General features: G+C 39.6%; 1 protein-coding gene and 1 non-coding gene across 2 annotated transcripts in view; one reads left to right on the top strand and one right to left on the bottom strand.

Annotated features, from left to right (window-relative positions):
- TPD52 (tumor protein D52) overlaps nt 1–17030 on the bottom strand; it is a 130322-nt gene that overhangs the window by 42984 nt on the left and 70308 nt on the right.
- Nucleotides 16677–16783, top strand: LOC126021583 (U6 spliceosomal RNA). The gene has a single exon (XR_007500087.1). It is a non-coding gene; the product is annotated as a U6 spliceosomal RNA (small nuclear RNA).

Below are 17030 nucleotides of genomic sequence, written 5' to 3'. Positions count from 1 at the left end.
TTTTTTTTTTTTCCGTTTTTGGGCCACACCCTGTGACGCTCAGGGGTTACTCCTGGCTATGCGCTCAGAAGTTGCTCCTGGCTTCTTGGGGGACCATATGGGACGCCGGGGGATCGAACCGCGGTCCGTCCAAGGCTAGCGAAGGCAAGGCAGGCACCTTACCTCCAGCGCCACCGCCCGGCCCCTATTGCTGCCATTCTTGATCACAATACAAGCATGCTAGACATTAATACCAAAAATCATCACATTTGGAAAACTCGAGCCAAATACTTGAACTCCTCTGGATTAATTTAATAGTTTCAGTTTATAAAATTTGACAAATAAATAAATCCTATGACTTACAGCAAGAACATCTAATTAGCGAAGTATAATTATGAAAGCTATGTAAAAAATGTGACCAAGATTTCTTCGTTATAATCAAATCTCTTTTATCTCACTCACTTTATATTTTTTAATAAGCTTCCTTGACCGGACAATCCCAAGGTATAATTTGAGTTGGATGGACATCTAATATTTTTCTATCTCAAAGTATACATTTATAATTCTTTGACTTCAATGTATATGCTGCTGCTGCAAAAAAAGGAACTACCAAGCAACTGAAGACAGGTAATTAAAAATCATCCTGATTCACGAAGACTACCTGTTTGTATCCTCCCACCCCCAAATGAATGTTAAATCCTAATGCCCCAGGAGGCGGAAACTTTAGGAGTAATGATTAGGTAACTAGAATGCAAGAACCCTCAAGAATGGAAGGGATTAGTGACATTATCTATGAGACTCCAAAGAGCTCCATGGGCCCTGCCATCAGGAAAGACTTTTGTCTGTGAACCGGAAAGAGCCCTAACCAGGTACAGAATTAGCTGGTACCTAAATTCTGGGCCTTCTCTGACTCAAGAACTGTGAGGAATGAATGCATGCTGCTAAAGACTTTGACTAAACTCCATTAAACCACAGCTCAGGGGTTACTCCTGGCTGTCTGCTCAGAAATAGCTCCTGGCAGGCACGGGGGACCATATGGGACACCGGGATTCGAACCAACCACCTTTGGTCCTGGATCGGCTGCTTGCAAGGCAAATGCCGCTGGTGCTATCTCTCTGGGCCCTCAGTTTTTTTTTTTAGTCAAAACTTAAACTGATTTAAAAAATGGACCCATAATCATTTTAAAAGAGGAAAAGAGAAAAGAGCAGTAAAATCTAGAAACCTGGATTGAATGTTTCGAGAAAAGTAGTATTTTATACTCGATCACATACAACTGCAGTAAAGTGCTAATTCTTGTGAGATTTAATTTGAATACTTAATCTAGCTTAAAAATAAAGTGGGCTGGTCTGTATTTCTTTTTTTTTGGGGGGTTGGGCCACACCCGGTGGTGCTTAGGGGTTACCCTTGGCTGTCTGCTCAGAAATAGCTCCTGGCAGGCACGGGGGACCATATGGGACACCGTGATTTGAACCAAACACCTTTGGTCCTGGATCAGCTGCATGCAAGGCAAACACCGCTGTGCTTTCTCTCCAGGCCCTGGTCTGTATTTCTAATCAGTGATTTCAAATACGTTTTGTAGAAGCCAAATACTTTTTTGTCTGTTATTTTTTGTTTTGGGTCACACCTGGTGATGCTCAGGGTTTACTCCTCTCACTATGTGCTCAAAAATCATTCCTGGCTTGGGGGCCATGTGGGATGCTGGAGATGAAACCAGGCCCATCCTAGCTCAGCTTCGTGCAAGGCAAATGCCCTACTGCTGCACCATTGCTCTGGCCAAATGCTTTTTTAATTTTTATTTATTTATTTATTTGTTTATTTATTTTGTTTTTTTTTGTTTTGTTTTGGTTTGGTTTTTTGGGGGGGGTCCACACCCGGTAACGCTCAGGGGTTACTCCTGGCTATCGCTCAGAAGTTGCTCCTGGCTTGGGGGACCATATGGGATGCCGGGGGATTGAACCATGGTCCGTCCAAGGCTAGCGCAGGCAAGGCAGGCACCTTACCTCTAGCGCCACCACCCAGCCCCTTTATTTTGGTTTTTAGGTCAATCCCGGCAGTGATCAGGGGTTACTCCCGGCTCTATGCTCAGAAATTGCTCCTGGCAGGCTCGGAGGACCATATGGGATGCCAGGATTCAAACAGCCATCCTTCTGCATGCAAGGCAAATGCCCTATCTCCATGCTAACTCTCCAGCTTGCCAAATGCTTTTTTTAAAATGGTAGACTGGTGTGCCAGTCTTTTGGCAACAACTAAGAAAGAGAAGGAGACCAGAAACATTGGTATGTGAATAATGACTCTTGTTTCCCAGGATCAGAAACTGACTTATATGAACTAAAAAGAAAGAGAAAATGAATGAATTATAAGGACAAATGGATGCCTTTAAGAAAGCCTAGAGTTGACTTTAAACTTAAGTCATGAAAAAAGGGCAGTGATTTCTCAGAGATTCTCGCCTTTCACTGCACAATGCCTGTATAATTCTTTCTTTCCTTGAACCAACTTTGTGTTTTTCATGGGATATAACATAGCTTGACTGTTCAAAGACTAGTATCTTTGTTCCCAATTTCCAATTCCAAGGTATGAAAACTGAATTAGATCCAGCTAGATTTTAGCTACTACCTCTGTCTAGTCATAAAATAAAGGTAGCACGATCTTTCTTTTTGTTTGTTTGTTTTGTTTTTGGGTCACACCCGGCGGTGCTCAGGGGTTACTCCTGGCTGTCTGCTCAGAAATAGCTCCTCGCAGGCACGGGGGACCATATGGGACACCGGGATTCGAACCAACCACCTTTGGTCCTGGATCGGCTGCTTGCAAGGCAAATGCCGTTGTGCTATCTCTCCGGGCCCAGCACGATCTTTCTAATGCTGCACACAGATTCCTGTTTGTTTTGTTGGGGACAGTGGCAAAGTGCTCTTACACTGCGAACTGGGAAGAAAAAAAAAAAAAAAAAAACCTGCTCTGCGGAAGCAAGGAAGAATATCTATATATATGACCCACATGTTTTCTGCTTTCTGAAAGAATCCACATATACTCTAGGCCTGCAAGCTCAATGCAGATATCATTGCAAGAACAATCACTGCTGGTGTGGATGTGGGGAGAAAGAAACTCTTATTCACTGCTGGTGGGAATGCTATCTAGTCCAGCCTTTATGGAAAACAATAGGGAGATTCCTTAAAAAAAAACTGGACATTGAATTCCCATATGACCAGCAATACCACTCCTAGGGATATACCCTAGGACCACAAAAACACAATACAAAACATCTGCACTCCTATGTTCATTGCAGTGCTATTTACAACAGCCAGGATCTGGAAACAACCTAAATGCCTGACAACAGATGAGTGGTTAAAGAAGCTGTAGTACATGTACACAAAGGAATACTATGCAGCTGTTAGGAAAAAATAAAGTCATGATTTTTTTACATAGATTTTACATAAATGGATATGGAGACTATTATGTTAAGTGAAATAAGTTAGAGGGAGAGAGATAAATACAGAATAGTCTCACTCGTCTATGGGATTTAAGAAAAATAAAAGGCAAAGGGACTGTAATGCTAGCACAGTAGTAGGGCATTTGCCTAGTGTGCAGCTGACCCAGGATGGACCTGGGTTCGATCTCCAGTGCTCATATGGTACCCCAAGCCAGGAGTGATTTCTGAACGCAGAGCCAGGAGTAATCCCTGAGCGTCATCAAGTGTGGTCTGAAAACTAAAAATGAAAAAGAAAAGAAAAATAAAAGACAGTATAGTAGCATAATACACTAGAGACAACAAAGATGAGGGCTGGAAGGACCACATGTGACATGCTTACCAAAAAGCCGTAAGTACAAATAGAGAAATAACTACACTAACAACTCCCATGACAATGATAGAGAGAGAAATACAATGCCTGTCTCAAAGACAGGCAAGGAATGGGGGGGGGGGGAGGAAAATGGGGGACATTGGAGGCAGAAAAGTTGCACTGGTGAAGGCAATGGTGCTTAAAGACATTATTATCAATAAAAAAAAGTCTGAAGGCATAACTAGGGTCTATGAGCAGAGGGACAGATTGTTTTTGGCTTTAGACAAAGAAGTGAGATGGCTAGTTCTCCCAGAGCAGAGATATGTGTGTCTAGCTCTGCCCCAGAAGCTGATAGTCATCCTTGAATGAAAAGCTACCACTACTTCTCTCCACTTTCTTTAACATTTGGCTAGAACAGACTAGATTCTTTTGTTAGGCCATCTAAGGCTCATTCATCTCCCAGAAGCCCATACTAAATATTTAAAATGTTTGTTTCCATACTCAACATTCTGCCTGTCCTCAATTCAAATGATATAATGTATACTATTCATATTATCTTGGCTACAAAGGTCTAAAAAACTAATAGCCTGGCAAATGACCTCGTCTATTTCTTATGTGAAAAACATAATTTTCTACTTATTTTCTCAGTACATAAATATAAATATTCCTTTATTTCCCCTCTAATACTTTACTGAATATTTACCTAACCTTGCATAGTTATCTTAGTTGTTTCTTGCAATCTATCAACAATGTCATTACTTTTTAAAATTCAGTTGGATAACACCATTTACAACAGTATAAATAATTATACTTTAGGGTCTGGAGAGATAGCACAGCAGTAGGGCATTTGCCTTGCATGTGGCCAACCGGGGAGGAACCTGGTTCGATTCCCAGCATCCCATTTGGTGCTTCAGCCAGCCGGGGGCGATTTGTGAGTGTAGTCAGGAGTAACCCCTGAGTACCGCTGGGTGTGGCCCAGAAACCAATCAATAAATAAAGTTTAATAAAATAATTATACTTTAGGCATGCAATAATTCTGTACCACATCCACCACCAAAGTGTCAATATCCATCCACTACAGTCCCTTTGTCCCTTGTCATCTGCCCCCTAACTCCTTAATTCACTACTTTATTCTTTTCTAAAATTTTAGAGCAGCATCTTAACTGATATTCCTGCTTCTAAATCCCCCAAATATTTTATTTATTAAGAGTGCTCAATTTCACTTATTTCCACTTTACTGCAAATTCTTGCCCTTCATTCCCCTTCCTGGACTACTCAACTAATTGTTAACTGTAGCAGCAGTCCCAGGCATGCTTGCATCAGAACCACCAAGATCCCACATCAGAGACTTTCCAAGCCAAGGAATCTGTCTTTTTTTTTTTTTTTTTTTTTTTTGGTTTTTGGGCCACACCCGTTTGATGCTCAGGGGTTACTCCTGGCTATGTGCTCAGAAATCGCCCCTGGCTTGGGGGGACCATATGGGACGCCGGGGGATCGAACCGAGGTCGTTCCTTGGCTAGCGCTTGCAAGGCAGTCACCTTACCTCCAGCGCCACCTACCCGGCCCGGGAATCTGTCTTTTAAAATATAATCTCTCCCCACTCGACATTATAAGGCCTAAACTCCCTGAGAAGAACACAAATAAAGTCACCATCTGATCCCAATCTCTCTTATTCCAGTTTTCCTCCTCCCAATCCTTTTACAATACAAATCCCTTTCACATGATAGGGCTTTTCCATGCATTGCAGGAGGCTGACTTCTCTTCTTTTCTTGGGGAACTTCCATTCTTTAGGAACCTATTTAAATGCTAGCTTCTCTGGGAAGTCCTTCATGACTGCCTCTAGCAGTTCAAAAGCCTTTTAGAGCCCCTTAGAGCTTATGAGTCAGCCTAGTGTGGTAGACTCTGCGACCAGACAGCAAATGTTTGAACCCAGGATCTGACAATTATTGAGGAAGCGACATTAGATAAGTCACTCAGAACCTCTTTGTGCCCTTGGTTATCTTCAATGCAAAATAGGAAAGGGAATAGTGTGCCCCATATAACTTACTGGGGCTAAAGTGCAAAGTATATGAGTGGATCTTGGGAAATGGTTATTAAATATTACTATTGTCCTATTTAGAACTTATTCCTATCTCATAGGAATCAGACTTCTATATTAAGACAGCTTTGTGAGTAATTCCTTTAAAGTGAAAAAATATATATAACAGCTTTGCATTTTACTTCTTCAAAGGTAACAGAGGGAGACTGGAAAGATAGCATAGTGGGCAGGGACAAACCTAAATCCATCATTGATCCCGTATATGGTCCTCTAGCACAGTCAGGAGTAAGGACTGAGTACCACCAGGTGTGGCCCCAAAATTACACACACACACACACACACACACACACACACACACACACACACACACCGGGGGCGGGGGGAGTGGTGGAGAGAGTTTAACAGGTAGGGTGTTGGTCTTGCATGTGGCTGACCTGGGTTTGATCCCTAGCATCCCATATGGTCCAAGGAGTGATTCCTGACGGTAGAGTCAGGAATAAATCCAGAGCCTCATTGCATCACTGGGTATTGACCCCCCACCTAAATCCCTGAGTAAAAAAAAAAAAAAAAAAAAAAAAGTAATAGGATTATGTGTCAAACTAGTTTAAGAAAAAAAGACACTTATGTAGGAAGGATGTAAGATTGTCTTTTGAAGCCAATACTAAATAGGAAGAAACAATTTGGAAATTTTAGATATCTATTTAAATTTCAAACTACAAAAGAAACACCAGACAGCTTTGGGCTAGCATCTTTTAAATGTGTGTAGTGAGAATATACAATCTAGAATACAATCCAATAAAACAAAATTTTCCTAACTTATATAATTACAATTTTAGCCAAAATAGATGTCCAGAAATCTTAGATTTTAAAAGAATATCCAGGTACTATACAAAACAAAATGGAAAAGGCAGACTGATGGTTATGCTAAAGAAGTGAAAAAGAAAAACCAATTTATCATAGATGTAAAGTGAGATGCTTTTGAAATCTTATGATAGATGCATTCATATTTTTTCTTTATTTCTAAAATATTTGCTGAATGGGAAGAAACAAGATTCAGAGAAATTTGGAGAGAAAAGTCAAGCCTTCTATAGGCACTCATTGCTTATGGTTCATTCATTTACTCAGCAAATATTTACCAAGGCATACTATTATATATGCTGGGATACTGAAATAAACAAGAGCCAGGCACATGCACTTCATTCCTCTGGTACTTACCATGACAACAACCTTTAATTTCCAACTAGCTCATTATACCTTATATACGACCCTAAGGAATAATGGTGCCAAATGATCATCATTAATAACTCCAGAAGATAACATCCATCTAAATTCTATGGGCTGGAGACATATTACTGGATTAAAGCACTTGCCATGCATGCCACCAATCCCAGTCTGAATCTCCAATACTTAATAAGGCTCCCTGAGCACAGCCAGGGAACTTTCTAGAGTACAGAGCCAAGAGTCTGAATATTACTTAGCATAGTTCAAAAATCAATCATCTCATGTGAGACTTAAAAATACACAGCAAGGTGGCAACAAAGGGCTAAAGGTGACACAATGGGAGAATTGATCTACAAAATTGAGTTGGGGAAAGGAGACTGAAAGTAAAGGCATAAGAGTCCTTGGGAAAGAGAGATGGTACACTGGTAGATGGCAGTAGATTGGAAATACATGCATGAAAAAAAAAAACATCAACATTAGTGTAAATCACAGAGCCTCCAAAAAAGGAAAACGAATAGATAAAAGTTAGAAAAGGGGTCGGAGCCATAACACAAATGGTAGGGCATTTACCTTGGACGCGGCTGATTCAGGACAGACCTAGGTTCGATCCTCGGTGCTCCATATGATTCCCCAAGCCAGGAGCGATTTCTGAGCGCATAGCCAGGAGTAACTCCTGAGCGTTACGAGGTGTGCCCCACCCCCCAAAATAAAAGTTAGAAAAAAAAAAAATCAGCAGCATCATGTAACTAACTTCCAGGCCCACAGTTCTTTAATTTTAATTTTAAACTAGGTACAAAGGTCCCTAAAGCTTTTTGGGTATGTTACGGGGAAATCTGTAAACTCATAGATATTACAGGAGAGCACTTGGCACAGTTCTCACTTGACATTGTCCCACAATGTTCCACAGTTTTATGACTGACAAGTTCTAGTCTATTCCTCCAGATTCTGTCCTCCAATGCACCAACAATCTAGTCAGTCTGTCAGACAAAGGCTTCTTCCAAAAGAATTGTTTTTAGAACTTGGGCTCCAGCAACTCTTGCAATATAATCCTTGTATATAACTGAACCACAGAAAAATAACTCCTTAATTTGTGGTTAGATCACCACTGCAGAACAACTTACAGTGGGTGGCATGAAACTATCACAATTATAAAGTAACCAAGCAAATAATATACTATGCCTATAGCAGATAAAATGTTATAAATCCAAAACAAACATTGCTATAAATAAAGCTGGTGATTATTTGCTGAGATAGTCTAGCTAACATTGCAGTGACAAGGGCTCCTCTTAACATGTTTTAAAAGGGAGTAACTAAAGCTATTTGGCAGTAGACTTGGTGGCGACACACGCATTGTTGGGGCTAAGAACTGAGGTGAAGAGCAAGGAGTCACTTTGAGAAAATTCTGCTTTTAATATACACAAACAATGGACTTTCCTTTAGGAGCTATGATAAGAAAGAGGAGAGCAACTGGATTAGTTCACTAAATCAGCATGTTTGCAACTGGAGAGACATTGAGTAAGAGCAATCGGCGTGTCTGCACATTTGCTGACAGCTATAATCAGATCATTTCCCTCCAAAATTAAAAAATAGAAAAATCAGTCCTGGTAAGTTTGTAGAAAAGACTGTAAGGTAAACAGGAATGTGGACCCAAGAGGATGTGCGGCAGGCTGAAGTTCACAGAATGAAACAGAGTCTCCTGACTCCTTTATTCTTACTCAGAAGAGTTCTTTTGAAAATAGTTAAAATAGGAGTTGGAGCATAGAGTACAGCAGGTAGGGCACTTGTCTTGTAAGGAAGACCACCTGGGTTTAATTAACCACATCCCATATAAACCCCAGCACCCTGTCAAGATTCCTGAGTTCAGAGCCAGGAGTAACCCTTGAGCACTGCTGCGTGTGCCCCCCGGAATAAACCAAAAGAAAAAGAAACAACATTCAAACAGAACTCAAATCTTTTAAAAGATTTCTTTTAAAAGACTTCAATGACTTTCTAAGTTAAAAAGTATTATACAGTCATCACCTCAATCAAGAACTGAACTTTCTCATAACTACAAAAAGAACCTCTACCCTGTAGTCATCAGGAAGTCCTATCCTCATTCTTCCATTCCTAAACGTCTATAAATGCATTTTCCACGTTTCATGCTATTTTCCTACTTCAGACACTGGCTATATATGGAATCAGAGCTGTAGTTCTCTGAGACAGGCTTCTTTCATTATAGCAGGTTTTATGATTCAGTCATGTGGTATCACATAGCATTGTCTCATTACTTTTTATAATTGAATAAATAATAAAATTTCATCATCTGGGACATATACATACACTTCCATGCACTCACATTTTTTTTTTTACCAACTTATCAACTGGTGGACATTTGGGCAGTTTTCATCTTTTGTCAATTAGGAACAATCTGCTATAAAAACCTGTGTACATGCCCTTTAGAGGACATGTTTTCATTTTTGTTAGTTTGTTCCTTATAGTAGAACTAGTGGGTACAGTAGAATTGTTTAAGAATTTAAATAAGTATCCAATTATTTTGCAACTGAGTCAGTCCATCATGATATATCCTCACCCATCAGAATTTCCTGCCATTAAAATTGTAACAATCAGATCATGAACATAAAAATCTTTTTTTGGACCTTTAGACAACTGATGAAAATAATTCTCTATTGACGACTTTTTTAAAACCACAATTAGAGGAGCTGGAGTGATAGCACAGTGGTAAGGCATTTGTCTTGCATGCAATCTACCCAAGACCAACTCAGGTTTAATCCACAGCATCCCATATAGTCCCTCAAGCCTACCAGAAGCAATTTCTAAATGCAGAGCCAGAAGTAACCCCTCAGAGTCACCGGGTATGGCCCAACTCCCCTAAAAAACACAATTAGTTCATGCAATTTATATGCACAGTTCAGAACAGAACTTTAAATTATTTTTAGAATAAGTTTTACCATGTGGCAACAGTCCCTTTATACTTAAAACCATATGAAAATACATGTAGCTTATAGATGTATGTGAAACATTAAAAATTATTTGGATATATTAAATATAAATTAAAGAAAGGACATATTGAATTTTCTCAAAAAACTAAAAGACAGTGATCTAGTCCAGTTACAACTATGTACTTTTAGTCATTAAAATAAAAACACCATCAATGGAAAATTACTCAAAAAAGTAAACGCAGCATGCTAACTAGGAAAAGAAAAGCAGATTTGAGAAACATATAAAGATAATAAAGTACCACTTGTATAGTGAATTTGTAGTAAACAGTCTGGGAAAAGCAACTTATAAATTTATACATCCATTCCATCCACCCTCCCCTTCCACGGCTTTTGCTTCTATTTATAGGTTGTTTCCTGCATAGAAAGGCTTGAACAAATTAGTATCTAAATCTAGGAAGAGCAAAGTTGAGATTAGAATTTAGCTAAGCAACTCTAACTTGTACGGGTACTCTGCCAGGGAAAGTTGAGCTTTAGGAAAGCACCGGGCAGACAAGGAGGTAAATATGACTGGAGCAGAAAGGAGGGTGAAAAAATGACTGTTCATTTCTTCTATCAATTTTTGATGAAGTTATTTTTTTTCTTGTTAAGCTCTGTCAGTACCTTGTATGTCTTAGATAGCAGCCCCTCACCTGATGGGTATTAGATGAATAGTTTCTCTCTTTCTGTGGGTGGCCTTTGTATCCTAGTCACTGTTTCCTTTGAGGTGCAGAAGCTTCTCAGTTTAATATGTCCAATTTGTTTATTTCTGCTTCTACTTGTTTGGACAGTAGTGTTTCCTCGTTGAAGATGCCTTTAGTCTCAATGTCATGGAGTGTTTTGCCTACATTTTCTTCTATATGCCTTATAGTTTCGAGTCTGATATCAAGATATCAAAACCATTTTGATTTGACCTTTGTGCATGGTGTTAGATGGAGGTCCAAGTTCACTTTTTTGAATGTGGCCGATCAGTTATCCCAACAGCACTTGCTCCATTTTGCATTTCTTGTCCCTTTATCAAAGATTGATTGTATATCTAGAGGTCATTCTCAGAATATTCAAAGAAGAAATACAAATGGCCAAAAGGCACATAAAAAAATGCTCCACATCACTAATCAACAGAGAGATGCAAATCAAATAAAAAATGAGGTATCAACTCATACCACAAAGAGTGGCACACATCACAAAGAACAAGAACAACCAGTGCTGGTGTGGATGCAGGGAGAAAGGAATTCTAACTCACAGCTGGTGGGAATACAGTCAAGTCCAGCCTTTCTGGAAAACAGTATGATAATTCTCAAAAAAACCTGGAAATTGAGCTCCCATATGATCCAGCAATACCACTACTAGGGATACTCCAGGAACATAAAAACACAATATAAAAATGCCTTCTGCACTCCTATGTTCACTGTAGCACTATTTACAATAACCAGAATCTGGAAACTACCCAGGTGTCCAACAACAGATGAGTGGCTAAATACACTGTGGTACATCTACACAATGGAATACTATGCAGCTGTTAGGAAAAAAAATGAAGTCATGAAATTTGCCTATACATAGATGGACATAGAGACTATTATGCTGAGTGAAATGAGTCAGAAGGAGAGAGATAAACACAGAATAGTCTCTCTCATCTGTGGGATATAAGACAAATAAAAAAACAATGTGTAATAATACCCAGAGGCAATAGAGATGAGGGTCAGAAGAACCAGCCCATGATAAGAAGCTTGCCACAAAGAGTGGTGAGCAGAGTTAGAGAAATAACTGCACTGAAAACTACCTTGACAATGATGAGAGAGAGAAATAGAATGCCTGTCCTGAAGACAGGCAAGTGGTGGAGGAGGAGGGAAATAGGGAACATTGATGGCAAGAAAGTTGCACTGGTGAAGGAGGGGTGTACATTTTATGACTGAAACCCAACTACGAACATTTTTGTAACTATAAAGAAATTATGTAAACAAAGAAAAGAAAGAAAAAGAAAGGAGGGAAAAGATCTTCAGAAAATGCAGGTAAGTGGTACTGAGAACGGAGCTATCACCACTGTAGCACTATCCCAAATAATAAATAAGCCTAGCAAAGAAACAAAATATTTACAAGAGAAAATACTATTAATAGTTAAACTTTTTGCTTAAGTTTAGAAAGTATCAATGAACATTAGGCTTAATCATTCCATGTAAAGATTCCTCTGAAAATATAACCTGAAAAGTTTTATCCAAAGAATATTTATAGCTGTGCTATTCCTATGTCATTTTCTAAAAATATAGAAACAACCTCTAATAAGTAGGAGTACTGAAATTATTATATTCAATGGTAAGCATCCTTCAAAATGGGGAGAACAGATAGAATTTTTTTTGGGGGGATCACACCCGGCGGTGCTCAGGGGTTACTCCTGGCTGTGTGCTCAGAAATAGCTCCTGGCAGGAACGGGGGACCCTATGGGACACCGGGAGTCGAACCAACCACCTTTGGTCCTGCATCGGCTGCTTGCAAGGCAAACGCCGCTGTGCTATCTCTCCGGGCCAGATAGAATTATTTTTAAAACTTCCCTCAAGTTCCTATTTTTTCCTCTTCTCAGCTTCCTGTTCTTTCTTACCTGGTTTGACCAACCTATTCAGAAATAAAAATATTGAGCCTTACAGTGATAACTTAAAATTTAAATTGCTAAAGTTTGTGAAGTTTTATTTTCTGATTATTTAAAACTTTAGGGAAAGAAAAAAAAAAGAAGTAAAGATAAACTAGGAAATGGTTGGAATTTCACAAGCTGTGAATAATTCCATAGTATCTGCCCAACAGTGACTTCTTATTTAGTTCTTGATGAATGGGATTAGGGAAAAAAAGACCCATTTGAAATGGACTATTTTTTTCTTTTTAAAGTCTGTTTCTATTTCTAATTTTTTGGGGGCCACACCCGGTGGTGCTCAGGGGCTACTCCTGGCTATCTGCTCAGAAATAGTTCCTGGCAGGCACAGGGGACCATATGAGATGCCGAGATTCGAACCAACCACCTTAGGTCCTAGATCGGCTGCTTGCAAGGCAAACGCCACTGTGCTATCTCTCCAGCCCCTCTATTTTTAATTTTAAGCTGTCATTAAAATGAAATGTGAAAAAAATAACAGTAATAAGATATTTAGAACTCTGAATCTACTAAACTACTACAATTTTCCTACTTAAAAATTTTTTGTAGATTAGTGCCATCTTTTTCAATTTTGTATTGTGTTGTTTATATTGAAGATGCGACATTTTATTAAAATACTATTTCCTTCATTACGTTAGAAAGTGTCACAGCCTTGTTAGTCCCATGAATAAGCATAAAACGGATTATGTAACAGGTGTTAGGAGGTGATTTACTTGGGGTCTACAAGGCCTTTATCTGCTTTTGCTCAATATTTTTTGTTGTTGTTTTTGTTTTTGTTTTGTTTTTTGTTTTTCGGGCCACACCCGTTTGATGCTCAGGGGTTGTCCCTGGCTTGGGGGGACCATATGGGACATCGGGGGATCATAATCTGCAGTTACATGATGAATCTGGAGAATATTTTACTGGGTGAAGTTAGAGAGGGAACACACACAGAATGATCTCGTTTGTGGGAAACAAAGAAGTAGTAATAAAGAAGTAACAAAGGCACAAAGGCAATCGAAATAAAGAGCATGAGAACAAACGTTTCACCTCCACTGGGAGGTGATGGGGGATGGAGGGTTGGAATAAAACAGGAAGCAAAACATTGTAACAGTGGTGAAGGCCTGCGATTATTCTGGAGAAAGAGGGGGTGCTGAAAGGAGGCAAAGTGACATGCATGATACAGATACCCAGTAATAGTACTGTAAACCATGGAGGCATTGTTGAGGGTTGAGAGAAAATTGGAGACATCAGTAGTAGGACATGTCTGAAAATCAATCATAAATAATTTTGTAATTCAATGAGAAGAAAAGAGGATGGGAAAGAGAGAGGGAGGGAGGGAGAGAGGAGGGAGGGTCAGAGAGAGAGCACAGCAGTAAGGCATTTGCCTTACATGCAGCTGATTCAAACAGACGTCCCATTCCTGCCAGGAGCGACTTCTGAGCACAGAGCCAGGAATAATCCCAGAATGCCACTGGGTGTGATAAAAAAAAAAAAAAAAAACCCACAAAAAACATAAAAAAAAAAAAAAAAGAGAGAAGGAGGAAAGATTTTGCCATCCTTCCTCCCTCCCTCCCTCCCTCTTTCCTTCCCTTCCTCTCTCTTCCTCCTTCCCTTCCTTCCTCCTTCATTCTTCCCTCCATTCCTTCCCTCGTTCTCTTCCTCTTTCTTCCTCCCTCCCTCTCCCTTCCTTCTTCCCTCCCTCCTCCTTCCTCCCTTCCTTCTTCCTTCCTCCCTCCTACTCTTCCTTCCTGTTTTTTTTGTTTGTTTGTTTGTTTGTTTTGGGGCCACCTGGCTGTGCTCTTGGAAGGCTCAGGAGACCATATGGGGTGTCCGGGATTGAACTTGAGTTGGCCACATGCAAGGCAAGCACTCTACATTGTACCATCACTCCTCCAGCCCAAGCTTGTCTTTTTTTTTTTTTTAATTTATTGTTTTAGGATCCAGAGTTGGTAGGATGCTTACCTTACAAAACTCAACTCGGGTTTGACCCCCAGCATTCCATATAGACCCCCAAAATCTGCTAGTAGTAATTTCTGAGTGCAGAACCAGAAGTAACTCCTGAGTTATCAGTAGGTGCGGACCCCAAAACAATAACTACAACAAAAAGCTTGTTTTCTGAGCCTTCCTGGTGACATGGGAAGAATACACAGGTCCAAACAAGTCATTTCTGAATAAGTTTCTAATCAGAGAAACTGTCAAGCCCTTCCATTTTTCCCCTCTTAAACAGATAAATTGTCTGTGAAAATCAACAGCCTTGATTTTGAAAATCAACTACAGCCTTGATGCAAGTATAAAGTCAATACTGATGTCAAGTTATTTGCAAGAACACAGAAGCCACTGAAATAAAAAAATTTCGAAGAAAAATAAACGTTTGTTTAGACCACAAGTTGTCAAATTTTCTTATATCTTGCAACTGATATATCTACGTGAAAAGTCACATTCACTGAGGTTTACTTTCTTCATCCAATATATAAAGGACAACATCTCTTTGACAGAAAAGTCTCAGTGTCAAACTTAAAGATGATGACAATGATGACCTTATTTCATTTTCTTTTTTTTTTTTTTTTTTTTTTTGTGGTTTTTGGGTCACTCCCGGCAGTGCTCAGGGGTTACTCCTGGCTCCATGCTCAGAAATTGCTCCTGGCAGGCACGGGGGACCATATGGGACGCTGGGATTCGAACCGATGACCTCTTGCATGAAAGGCAAACGCCTTACCTCCATGCTATCTCTCCAGCCCCTTATTTCATTTTCATACCAAACATCTGGGAAGAATTTATCATTTCATCCAACTTAAAAGGAAGAAAATCGGTGCCTCAGGAAGTTAAACAACTAACCCAAGACCACACAATTCTAAGTAGGGATATTCAAATGGATTAATTTTTATTTCAGAGTGATGAGCTTTTTAAATCATGAAAATGTTTAGGAAAGTGACTGAACACAGTAAGAACTAGCTTTAATAAGTATTAACTATAATATTTATAACAATATTAGATAACTATAAAGAACAGACATTTTTAACTTCAGAAAACTATCTTCATTGCATTTAATATAGTCTTTTTCTTCTTAAAATTGAGATGTCTTATATTTCTTCATTGAAACAAAAATGCTCAATCCTCTTCAACCTAGGTTATTTTGCTTCTTTACACCATCAGTTTTCCACTATGGAAAACTAATAACAGCAATTCAACCAACTGAAACACTCTGTTAGCTGTATTTTGTGATTCCTGTTTATCAAAAAAGTAAGCAATGAATACTTATGGTGATATAATGTTTAAAGCACTATGTCAGACATTTAAAGGTTATTTTCCAAAAGACACAAAATACATTTATTTTTTAAAACTGCTTTAAAATAACTGAGGTAGAACTTTAGGACACTCCTATATTGTAATTGCTGTTATGAATTTTCAATATTATTACTACCAATATCAGCACCCTCGCTCTTACCTTTCAGGGGTCTCAAACTCAATTTACCTGGGGGCCACAGGAGGCAAAGTCGGGGTGATCCTTGAGTGCAAAGTCAGTAGTAAGCCTTGAACATTGGGGGATGTGACCCAAACAACTAAAAGCAAAACAAAAAAAGATTCCTCTAGGGCAGGGCCACAAAATGTTGTATGGAGGGGCAGCGAGTTTGAAACCCCTCCAGGCTTAGATCATGAAATGGCATATGCTAAACTTTACTTTTGAAATGTTTTGCTTCAAGCTTCAGATGTTTTCTTCGTGAAAGAAATGAAAGGAAGAGCTTGAATATTCATGCTGAAGACACAATATTTGTAAAACAAGTTAAATTCAAAATGTAAGTTTCTAAATAAATCGCTGTCAGGATACAAAATCAAATGTTTGCAACTTCAATTAAGAAAAGACACTTAGGGGCCGGGCGGTGGCGCTCGAGGTAAGGTGCCTGCCTTACCTGCGCTAGCCTAGGAGACGGACCGCGGTTCGATCCCCCGGCGTCCCATATGGTCCCCCAAGCCAGGAGCGACTTCTGAGCGCATAGCCAGGAGTAACCCCTGAGCGTCACCGGGTGTGGCCCAAAAACCAAAAAAAAAAAAAAAAAAAAAAGAAAAGACACTTGGTGCTCGCTTCGGCAGCACAGACACTAAAATTGAAAGGATACAGAGAGGATTAGCATGGCCCCTGCACAAGGAAGACACACAAATTCGTGAAGCGTTCCATATTTAAAAAACAAAAAGAAAAAGAAAAGACACTTGGGGTCAGAGAGATGGCATGGAGGTAAGACATTTGTCTTTCATGCAGACAGTCGGTGGTTCGAATCCTGGCTTCCCATATGGTCCCTGGAGCCTGCCAGGAGTGATTTCTGAGCATGGAGCCAGGAGTAACCCCTGAGCTCTGCCAGGTGTAACCCAAAAACCAAAAGTAAAAAGAAAAAAGTAAAGACACTTTCTGCAACAGATTTCTGCAAGTCTAT

The sequence above is a fragment of the Suncus etruscus genome, chromosome 10, assembly GCF_024139225.1.
Source record: "Suncus etruscus isolate mSunEtr1 chromosome 10, mSunEtr1.pri.cur, whole genome shotgun sequence".
NCBI lineage: Eukaryota > Metazoa > Chordata > Mammalia > Eulipotyphla > Soricidae > Suncus > Suncus etruscus.
The sequence above is the reverse complement of the archived record's forward strand: the minus strand, read 5'-3'. Positions and strand labels throughout refer to the sequence as shown.